General features: G+C 43.9%; 2 non-coding genes across 2 annotated transcripts; both read left to right on the top strand.

The window, feature by feature from the left end:
• Positions 1–1,478: 1,478 nt before the first annotated feature.
• Positions 1,479–1,592, top strand: LOC147121578 (U5 spliceosomal RNA). Its single transcript, XR_015077779.1, has one exon. It is a non-coding gene; the product is annotated as a U5 spliceosomal RNA (small nuclear RNA).
• A 9,777-nt stretch (positions 1,593–11,369) lies between these two features.
• LOC147121577 (U5 spliceosomal RNA) lies at positions 11,370–11,484 on the top strand. The gene has a single exon (XR_015077788.1). It is a non-coding gene; the product is annotated as a U5 spliceosomal RNA (small nuclear RNA).
• The last annotated feature ends 557 nt before the right edge of the window (positions 11,485–12,041 follow it).

Here is a 12,041-nt window from a genome sequence, read left to right as displayed (position 1 = left end):
CAGACGTCAGAGATCTATTCCGGGAGAAAGGAACTGGACCTTAAAATCAGCAAGAGGAAGCCGAGGTGTTTAGATCGAGACACGAGAATCTCATGGATTGCTTTGGGGGTCATTTTGAATTTGGGCAATAGTGTAAAATGGACGATATCGGATCAGCCGCCCGTCACATAATCGGGAGAGATGCGATGTTTGCGGCTTAAATGCAAATCAGAGGAAGTCTCGGTCAAACTGTAGTTCTCTAGTCTGACCAGAACTTGAGTACTGTGCCCAGTTCTGGTCACTGAGATATAAGTGGGATGCATTGGAGGTGGTGAAAATAAGGCTGAGTCTTGAAGGTCTTAAATTGTGAGGAAATATTGGAGAAACATCTTAAAGGGGAATCTTATGAAAGAAAAAAGACAGACTTGCATTTATGTAGCGCCTTTCACAGCCACTGGACATCCCAAAGCACGTTACAGCCAATGTACTTTTTGAAGAGTGGTCACTGTTGTATGAGGGATAAACAAGACTGTAAATAGTATATAAAAGGTAACACCAAATAAATGCAAGTATTTACTTTAAATTAAATTGAGATTAGGACATGGGTGCGGGGGGGGGGGGAGGGTTCACAGCTTCAAACTATTAAAAGGCAAATTTAGGGCTGAGATCAGGATTTCTTTCTTCATCCAACACATGAAATGGACTCCTGATAGATTAGTGGAGACGAAAACGCTAATATAATTTAAGAAACAATTGAGAAACAGTGGAGAGTCTTTTCTTTGTTAATCAGGATGGATGAACATGGGCCAAAGGTAATTTCCAAACAAGTTTTTTTTTATTCGTTCATGGGACCTGGACCTGGCTAATCTGCCCATCCCTAATTGCCTTTGAGAAGATGGTGGTAAGCCGCCTTGCTTGAACCGCGGCAGTCTGTGCGGTGATGGTACTCCGTTAAGGAAAGCGTAATCAACAGTTCAAATTCAGACCGATACATCAACACGTCTATATAGTCAAATATAAATTTGAACACAGTGAAATGGATACTAGACTTGGAAGTGGATCCCCCATTGCCTCCTTTCCATGCAGGACTCTGAGCTCTGTGTCTGCACTCATTGTGTTAATGGCTTCCTGTATGAACTAAAATATGTTTGCTCACTAGCAGAAACCGTGCTGAACCAAAATTTTCACCTGAAGGTTCAAACACAGAGAATAAAAAACCGAAGTAAACTTGTACCAAAGAATTAGACACGTCAGCAAACCCAGCCCACACAAAGCTCATTTGCATACCCATAATGTTCCACATAATACCGAGCCAGAAACCAAAATAAACTTCAGTTTTGACCGTGGCTTTCACGGAGATTGAAGATTTCAGTTGCTTTTCCTCGTGCTGTATTGATTTGTGGCAATAGGTTTTCTCAGGAGGTTAGTTCTAGCGGCTCAGTACAATGTTAAAGAGGCAAGCCGGCGGTTAGCAGCGAGGAGCTGACTGTAATTGTTCAGTACTCTGGTTTCTCTTCAGATCGTATAAATCTTTCGCCTTTTACTAAAGATTTCCGTGGAGAGGAACACTCGGAGTTTTAACTAATTTTTTGAGGCCCTGCTTTTGTGGGGCTGTCTTATTGTTGAAAGAAAGATTGATCTTAGTTGTTGAATACGTAGTTATTTCGATGAGGCAGTTATCGGAGTATTAGTCAGGTTAGCAAGTGCTTGGGGTTTAGATAAGTTGTGTTCTTGAACTGCTCTTAATATTTATGGGATTGTGTATGTTTCAAATAACTTCACAGGTGGACTGCAGTGGTGTGAAACTGATTCTAGTGGGGCTCATGCACCAATGGTAGGGTAAAGGGAGGAGGTGATGCACAGATGTGGGTGTGGGGCAAAGGGAGGAGGCAATTTGCAGAGGTTGGAGGACTTGTAGAAGTAGTATGACGTGAGGCCAAGGTGGATTTTGAAGATGAGATTAAATTCTCACGCTGGAGTCCAAATCCCTCCATGACCTCACCCCCTCCCTATCTTCATAACCTCCTCCAGCCATACCAACCATCCGAGAACTCTGCGTTGCTTCAGCTCTGACCTCTTCTGCAACCCCATTTCCTTTGCCTCTACCTTAGCCATCTAGGCCCTAAGCTCTGGAAAAATTTGCATTGCTATGGGGAAAGAGCGGGGGAGTGGGACTAATTGAGCAGCTCTTTCAAAGAGCTGGCACAGGCACGATGGGCCGAATGGCCTCCTTCTATGCTGTATGATTAGTTAGAAATGGTGGAACTGTCTTCTTCAAATTGAATTATCCATAAAACATCAGTCACAACCACTAATAAAATACGATGAATAAATATATCCACAGCCATGTAAGTGTTTGTAAGTTACTAACAACACATAAACAAAGCATCAAGCTGGACTTAAAATTCATGAACACTCTTCTTAGTAGAAATCACTACTAAATGGCAAAGCAGTCCTGAAATTGTAAAAGAAACAGGAACACCTGCCGAGAAAACAAACCAGCAAAGGCTGGAAACTCACAGCTGGTCAGTCAGCATCAGTGGAGAGAACAGAGAGGTTTAGATTTCAGGTGCGGGCCCTAAATCAGAACTGAAAATTAACAGGCGGACAAACATATAGTAAAAAAAGGCAAACCCAGAAAGGAAACATAAATAGAATGAAGTACCATCCACAAGATGCACTGCAGCAACTCGCCAAGGCTTCTTCAGCAGCACCTCCCAAACCCGCGAACTCTTCCACCTCGAAGGACAGGGGCAGCAGATGCATGGGAATACCACCACCTCCAATTCCCCTCCAATTCACACACCATCCTGACTTGGAAATATATCGCCGATCTTTCATCGTTGCTGGGTCAAAATCCTGGAACTCCCTCCCTAACAGCACTGTGGGAGCACCTTCACCACACGGACTGCAGCGGTTCAAGAATGCGGCTCACCACCACCTTCTCGAGGGCAATTAGGGGTGGGCAACAAATGCTGGCCTTGCCAGCGACGCCCACAACCCACGAATGAATAAAAAAAAGTAACAGATCATCTCAGTCAAGTCCTGTACAGAGGCAGTAGGCAGATAAAGAAACAAAGGGTGTGTACGTAGATAATGAAATGGGAGGCCCAGAAAACAGTAAGAAAATGGGAGAGATGGAAAACCTGGAGGTCAGGTATGAAATTAAAACAGGTTTGAAAATAAGCATATAGCAAAAGTCTGAAGTTACTGAAGTCAACGTTTGGAGAGTGGGAACGGGAAGGGTTAGTTAAAAGTGGCAAGCCGCAGGTAGCCCGAGGTCTCACTTACAGATAGAATGGAGGGGTTTGGCAAAGCAGTTACCTAATGTCCGTTTGGTTTTGCCGATGTAGAGGAGACCCCCATAGTGAGCCGTTAATACAGTACACTAGATTAAGGAAGTAACTGTAGATTTCAGTTGCACACGGAAGGAGTGTTTGGGAGGAGTGGATGGGCAGGTGTTGCATTTCTTGCGTTTGCCATGGAAGGTGCCGGAGAAGGACATGTGGAAATAGGGGTGGGGATGAATGTTAAAAAAAAAACAGTCCCTCCGGAAAAAGGAGAGTGGAGAGGATAGGAGATGCGTTGGTAGTGGGATCATGCTGTAGGTGGTGGAGCTGACGGAAGATGAGATGGTGAATGTGGAGGCTGGTGGTGTGGAAGGTGAGGACTGGGGGATTCTGTTACAAAAGTTGCGAAAGGAGAGAGAAGCATGTGAAATGGGACCAGAGCCCTGTTGACCACAGCAGTGGGGAATCCTTGGCTTCTGTAGGTCATTTAAATTCACTGCATCATTTACCATGATGATTTTTCTTCTGTCACTATATTCCTTGCATCCATGAAGTAAGGATTTTTTTGACTCACTGAGGAAAGTTACACAACCACAGCTTTAGATTTCGTTAATATAATATCCTGGTAATTGTTCACATAACATCTACATTCAGAGGCAGCTACCACAGATTCTAATACCCACTTTTGTTCATAAACACAACAAAAATGGGACGAGTAAGAGGAGGGTGTGCCTCAGAGCCAGACCCTTGGCATCAGGGATTCAAACTCTGCAGGAAGTACAGCCCCACCATACTGGATCCCTGATGCTGCCATGATCTTACTTCTAAAGAAGCCAGACGGGCATAGTGGTTAGCACTGTTGCCTCACAGCACCAGGGACCCGGGTTCGAATCCGGCCTCGGGTGACTGTCTGTGTGGAGTTTGCACATTCTCCCCGTGTTTGCGTGGGTTTCCTCCGGGTGCTCCGGTTTCCTCCCACAGTCCAAAGATGTGCGGGTTAGGTTGATTGGCTATGATAAATTGACCCTTAGTGTTAGGGGGATTAAATATGTGGGGATAGGGTGGGATATGTGTTGGTGTAGGGGTTACGGGGATCGGGTGGGATATGTGTCGGTGCAGGCTCGATGGGCCGAAATGGCCTCTATCTGCACTGTGGGGTTTCTGTGATTTCTGTGAAAAACACTGCAGATGCTGGAAAGCTGAAATAGAAACAGAAAATGCTGGAAATACTCAGCAGGTCAGGCAGCATCAGCCACCTGAAACGTTAACTCTGTTTCTCTCTCCACAGATGCTGCCTGACCTGCTGAGTGTTTCCAGAACTGCAGGAAGTTTTATTTCAGGTTACAAATCAGTTTGAAGTTCAGGACAGGTATGTAGGGCTGATTACTGACAGATGCAAGTTTTTCTTTAAACAAAACAATTCCATTAAAAAAATATTTTTCTATTTTCCTCTCTCACAGAGGGTTAGTTTGAGAAAACTAATATAAGTTATAGCTGGAGTTTTAAATTTAAATGGTCTAGTCTTGACTAGATTTTGGTTGCTCACTTTTTTTATTCATTCACGGGATGTGGCAAGACCAGCATTTATGGCCCATTGCTAATTGCCCTTGAGAAGGTGGTGGTGAACTGCCTTCTTGAACTGTTGCAGTCTGTGAGGGGAAGGTATTCCCACAGTGCTGTTAGGGAGGGAGTTCCAGGATGTTGACCCAATGACGATGAAGGAATATTTCCAAGTCAAGATGGTGTGTGACTTGGAGGGGAGTTCCCTCTACACTGTGATAGTGTGGCGTGAATGTTACTTGCCACATATCAGCCCAAGCCTGGATGTTGTCCAGGTCTTGCTGCACACAGGCATGGACTGCTTCATTATCTGAGGAATTGCGAATGGCGCTGAACACTGCGCAATCATCAGCGAACATCCCCACATCTGACCTTATGATGGAGGGAAGGTCATTGATGAAGCAGCTGAAGATGGTTGGGTTAAGGAACACCTGCAGCGATATCCTGGAGCTGGCCTGAGAAACTCCTGCAGCGATATTGTGGGGCGGAGTTGGTTGGCCTCCAACAACCACAACCACCTTCCTTTGTGCTAGGTATGACTCCAGCCAGTGTAGAGTTCCCCCACCCCACCCCCCCCCCCCCACCCACCCAATTCCCACTGATTTTAATTTTACTAGGGCTCCTTGATGCCACACTCGGTCAAATGCTGTCTTCATGTCAATGGCAGTCACTCTCACCTCACCTCTGGAATTCAGCTCTTTTGTCCATGCTTGGACCAAGGCTGTAATGAGGTCTGGAGCCGATTGGTCGTGGCGGAACCCAAACTGAGCATTGGTGAGCAGGTTATTGGTGAATAATTGGCGCTTGATAGCACTGTCGACGACACCTTCTATCACTTTGCTAATGATTGAGAGTAGGCTGATGGGGCGGTAATTGGCCGGATTGGGTTTGTCCTGCTTTTTTGTGGATAGGATATACCTGGGCAGTTTTCCACATTGTCGGGTAGATGACAGTATGGTAACTGTACTGAAACAGCTTGGCTGGAGGCATGGCTAGTTCTGGAGCACAGCACGACAGCTAAGGTGTTGTCGGGGCCCAGTGCCTTTGCTGTATGCAGTGCGCTGAGCCATTTCTTGATATCACGTGGAGTGAATCAAATTGGCTGAAGACTAGCTTCTGTGATGTTGGGGACCTCAGGAGGAGGCCGAGATGGATCATCCACTCGGCAGTTCTGGCTGATGCCTTGTATTGAGGATGCGGATGTTCATGGAGCCTGTGCTGGTGGGGAGGGTTTAAACTAAAATGGCAGGGAGTTGGGAAACTGAGCAGGGAGACAGAGGAAAGGGAAACAAGGATAAAAGCAAAAGATAGGAAGGAGAAAAACAAAAGTGGCAGTCAGAGAAATCAACGGTTTAAATCAAACATGGCCACAGTAAATAATAATTCTAATAGGTCTAAGAGCGTTAAAAAAACAAGCCTGAAGGCTTTGTGTCTTAATGTGAGGAGCATTTGTAATAAGGTGGATGAATTGGCTGCGCAAATAGAAGAAAACAAATACGATTTGGTTGGGATTACGGAAACGTGGCTCAAGGAAGGCCAGGACTGGGAACTCAACATCCAGGGGTATTCGATATTCAGGAAAGATAGGCAAAAAGGAAAGGGAGGTGGGGTAGCATTACTGGTTAAAGAAGGGATTAACACAATTGTAATGAAAGATATTAGCTCTGATGAGGTGGAATCTGTATGGGTAGAATTGAGAAATACTAAGGGGAAAAAAATATTAGTGGGAGTGGTTTATAGACCTCCAAACAGTAAGGCGGAGGTTGGGGATGGCATTAAAAGGGAAATTAAAGAAGTGTGCAATAAGGGCACAGCAGTCATCATGGGTGACTTTAATCTACATATAGATTGGGCCAACCAAATTAGTAACAATACTGTGGAGGAGGAATTCCTGGAGTGTTTACGGGATGGTTTCCTGGACCAATATGTCGAGGAACCAACCAGAGATCAGGCCATCTTAGACTGGGTATTATGTAACGACAAAGGATTAATTAGCAATCTTGTTGTACGAGGCCTCTTGGGTCGGAACGATCATAATATGATCGAATTCTTCATTAAGATGGAGAATGAAGTAGTTGACTCAGAGACTAGGGTCCTCAATTTAAATAAAGGAAACTACGATGGTCTGAGGAGCGAGTTGGGTAGGATTGATTGGGTAATGTCACTCAAAGGGTTGACGGTGGATAGGCAATGGCAAACATTCAAAGACCGAATGGATGAACTACAGAATTTGTTCATCCCAGTTTTGCATAAAAATAAAACAAAAAAGGTGACCCAACCGTAGCTAACAAGGGAAATTAGGGATAGCATAAGGTCCAAGGAGAGGGCATATAAATTGGCCAGAAAAAGCAATAATCCTGAGGATTGGGAGCAGTTTAGGATTCAGCAAAGGAGGACAAAGGGATTAATTAAGAAAGGGAAAATAAAATATGAGAGTAAGCTTTCAGGGAACATAAAAACTGACTGTAAAAGCTTTTATAGATATGTGAAGAGAAAAAGATTGGTGAAGTCAGGCGTAGGTCCCTTGCAGTCAGATTTGGGGGAATTTATAATGGAGTACAAAGAAATGGCAGACCAACTAAATACATATTTTGGTTCTGTCTTCACAAAGGAGGACACAAATAACCTCCCAGAGATGCTGGGGAACATAGGATCTGATGAAAGGGTGGAACTGAAAGAAATCAGTATTTGTAGGGAAATGGTGTTAGGAAAATTGATGGGACTGAAGGCCGATAAATCCCCAGGGCCTGATAATCTACATCCCAGGGTACTTAAGGAAGTGGCCCTAGAAAAAGTAGATGCATTGCTGGTCATCTTCCAGAACTCGATAGACTCTGGAACAGTACCCATGGATTGGCGGGTAGCTAATGTTACCTCACTATTTAAAAAAGGTGGTAGAGAAAAGGCGGGGAATTATAGACCGGTAAGCTTGACACCGGTAGTGGGGAAAATGCTAGAGTCCATTATAAAAGATGTAAATGCAGAGCACTTGGAAAGCAGTGACTGGATCGGACAAAGTCAACATGGATATACAAAAGTTAAATCATGCTTGACTAATCTACTGGAATTTTTTGAGGATGTAACTGGTAAAATAGATAAGGGAGAACCAGTGGATGTGGTGTATTTGGACTTTCAGAAGGCTTTCGATAAGGTCCCACATAAGAGATTAGCATGCAAAATTAAGGCACATGGGATTGGGGGCAAGGTATTGACTTGGATAGAGAACTGGTTGGCGGACAGAAAGCAAAGAGTTGGAATAAACGGGTCGTTTTCCGAGTGGCAGGTAGTGACTAGTGGGGTACCGCAAGGATCGGTCCTAGGACCCCAGCTGTTCACAATATATATTAATGATCTGGACGAGGGAATTGGATGTAATATCTCCAAATTTGCAGACGACACAAAGCTGGGTGGGAGTGTAAGCTGTGAGGAGGATGTCGTGAAACTCCAGTACGATTTGGACAGATTGGGTGATTGGGCAGAAACATGGCAAATGCACTATAATGTGGATAAATGTGAGGTTATCCACTTTGGTGGCAAAAGCAGGAAGGCAGATTATTATTTGAATGGCAATAGATTGGGAGAAGGGGAAGTGCAAAGAGACCTGGGTGTTCTTGTGCACCAGTCGCTGAAGGTAAGTATGCAGGTGCAGCAGGCGGTTAAGAAGGCAAATGGTATGTTGGCCTTCGTAGCAAGAGGGTTCGAGTACAGGAACAAGGATGTCTTGCTACAGTTGTACAGGGCCTTGGTGAGACCGCACCTTGAGTACTGTGTGCAGTTTTGGTCGCCTTACCTGAGGAAGGACGTTCTTGTCATGGAAGGAGTGCAGCGAAGATTCACCAGGCTGATACCTGGGATGGCAGGAATGACGTATGAGGAGAGATTGTGTCGATTGGGCTTATACTCACTGGAGTTTAGAAGATTGAGAGGGGATCTCATCGAAACTTATAAAATTCTGTCAGGCCTGGACAGACTAGATGCAGGAAGGATGTTCATGATGGCCGGGGAGTCCAGAACCAGGGGTCATAGGCTAAGAATAAGGGGTAAGACATTTAGGACTGAAATGAGGAGGAATTTCTTCACCCAGAGAGTGGTGAACCTGTGGAATTCTCTGCCACAGAGGGCGGTGGAGGCCAGTTCATTAAATATATTCAAAAAAGAGTTGGATATATTTCTTAAGGCTAAAGGGATCAAGGGATATGGGGAGAAGGCAGGGACAGGGTACTGAATTTGGATGATCAGCCATGATCTCATTGAATGGCGGAGCAGGCTCGAAGGGCCGAATGGCCTACTCCTGTTCCTATCTTCAATGTTTCTATGTTTCTTCCTCCCATTAGTTGTTTAACTGGCCACCACAATTCATGACTGGATGTGGCAGGACTGCAGAGCTTTGATCTGATCTGTTGGTTGTGGGATTGCTTAGCTCTGTCTATAGCATGCTGCTTCCGCTGTTTAGCATGCATTTTGTGATAGAATCATAGAAATTTACAGCACAGAAGGAGGCTATTCGGCCTGTTGTGCCTGTGCTGGCTCTTTGAAAGAACAGTCATGCTTAGTCCCTCATCCCTGCTTTTTTGTCCGTAACCCTGTAGGTTCCTTGTCCTCAAATATCTGTCCAACTCCCTTTTAATATTGTTTATGGAATCAGCTTCCACCATCTTTCCGTGTAGAGCGTTCCAGATCCCGACAACTCTCTGAGTGAAAAAATTTCTCATCATCTCCCCCCTAGATTTTTGCCAATTATTTTAAACCTATGACCTCTGGTTCTTGACGCACTCGCCAGATGGAATAGTTTTTCTCTATCTACTCTCTCAAAACCTCTTTTAGGTCACCTCTTAACCTTCTCTGTTTCAAGGAAAACAGTCCTAACTCTTCCTACCTCTCCTCATAACTGAAGTCCCTCATCCCTGGTAACATCCTGGTAAACCTCCTCTCTACCGTTTCTAAGGCCTTTCCATCTTTCCTGAAGTGCGGTGCCCAGAATTGTCCACAATACTCCAGCTGAGGCCTAACCAGTGATTTACAAAGTTCTAGCATGATCTCTTTGCTTTTATCCCCGGTGTTATCCCTGGTGCCCTGGCCAATATTTATCCCTCAATCAACATCACAAAAAAAGATTATCTGGTCATTATCACATTGCTGCTTGTGGAAGCTTGGTGTGCGCAAATTTGCTGCTCGTTTCATACATTACAACAGTAACTACACTTGAAAAAGCACTTAATTGGATGTAAAACGCTTTGAGACGTCCGGTGGTCGTGAAAGGCGCGATAGAAATGCAAGGCTTTCTTTATTTATAGAATCATATAATGATACAGCACAGAAGGAGGCAAATATTCTATTCCTCTATTTATAAACCCAAGTAACCCACAACTTGGCCTGCCACCTTTAAGATTTGTGTATATGGAAACCAAGGTCTCCCTCTCCTCCATGAACTCTGACCCTGCAGTGTGACATTCAAAGATGGGGTTAATGCGCAAATACCAGAATGCAGGCTTGACCACGCCAGACGCGGGGCTTCCTTTTCCTCACGGTTATTTATTAAAATCACCTCGTGAGTACAAAGACTGAGAGAAGAAATAATAAACTTCCGGCTAACTGAGCTGCTCAGTAACTACAATCCGCAACATCTCATTCCCGCCGGCCTTTGGTCGCTAAGCAAAAGGAAAAATATCTGTCATATTGGGCAGAAACAACAAAAACCCAAAGCAAACTCAATTGCTACTTGGCCCTAAACAGACAATACAACATAGCTGATTACCTGACCATGGTAAAGGATAACAAACTGAGAAGAACCTTGACAAGGTACAGACTTAGCGAACATAGCCTAGCGATCGAAAAAGGCAGACACAGGCAGACCAGGCTGCCAAGAGAAGACAGGATATGCTCTCACTGCAGTCAGGGAGTAGTTGAGACAGAGATGCACTTCCTCACAGCCTGTGGAAAATATCAGGGCATCAGAGAGAATTTCTATCAAAAATTCTCACAAATATGCCCTGAATTCAGAAATCTGACTGACAACCAAAAACTCCCATTCCTACTGGGGGAGGAGAGAAGCTGTGTAACACTGGCAGCACACTATGTTACAGCTTGCCATGAACAGAGGGACAACCAGTAAACTAAGACAAGAGTATATATAAACAAGGCGAAAATATATTTATAAACTCAGGGATATACCTGTTTATACACTGTATGAATGGAACCGCGTTTATGTGTTCAACCATAAATGTATTTTGATGCTTTGGCAACATAAGATGTACCTTATCATGCCAATAAAGCGATTTGTATTGTCTTGTATTGTATTGGTGCAGCCGGTTAGGACCCGCCCCCTGATCGACATAACCAGAACGCCTTGCGAAATGTGACAAGTTATTCCTCTTTCTGTTGAAGATGTTGAAAGTTTTCAGTTAGTTTTTCTAATAAATTCAATTTGGGTTACATTTGGCTTTCTGTGGTATCGATGTTGATTGTCGGTGTGGCCGCTCAGTACGATGTTAAAGAGATGGGTTCGCGGTGGGTCTGGAGTAGCGGCGGCGGCTATTCAGTACACTCTGGTTTTTCTTCAAATGGTATAAATCTTTCGCCTTTTACTAAAGATTTCCGTGGAGAGGAACACTCGGAGTTTTATTTAATTTTTTGAGGCCTTACCTCTGGTAGGGCTTGTGCTCAAATGAATGTCAGATTTAATTTTTTGTGCGTGGCAAATTTTATGTTCAGTAGCTGACATTGTCGTCTATTGTGTTTTTCTACTTTACAGCAGTGACAACAATATTTTAAAATATCTCATATTGTAAAGCATTTCAGGACACTTTCAGGGTATTAAAGTTGCAAGTATTTCTTTTGGTGCAGGTGCTAGTCTTGTTTGTCTGTTGTATTGTATGGAGTGCCACTACACATGCCTCAGCTCTCTGATTCAGCGAGAAAATTCTATACTGATAGTGTAGCTCAAGCAAAAAAGTTATGTCAGAAGATGAATATAACAAAAGCAGTACTTAATTTAACTTTACATCAGCTGTTCCAAAACAATAGCTTTTCCAATAGCTTTTTTTATTATTTTCAGTAACTTTTGAACATGAATCTGTGATGAAATTTGCAAATATGAGCAGCTTCAACAACCAACATTTCTGCGTTACCCCCTTATGACTCAGAAACCAGTTACTTTGTTTTAAAAATGAAGTTAACAGAATCTGGTGGTCAGGATTTGGTGCCACTGAGACC

Source organism: Somniosus microcephalus, chromosome 3, assembly GCF_052327205.1.
Source record: "Somniosus microcephalus isolate GS21.2 chromosome 3, FLI_Smic_1.0, whole genome shotgun sequence".
Lineage (NCBI taxonomy): Eukaryota > Metazoa > Chordata > Chondrichthyes > Squaliformes > Somniosidae > Somniosus > Somniosus microcephalus.
The sequence above is the reverse complement of the archived record's forward strand: the minus strand, read 5'-3'. Positions and strand labels throughout refer to the sequence as shown.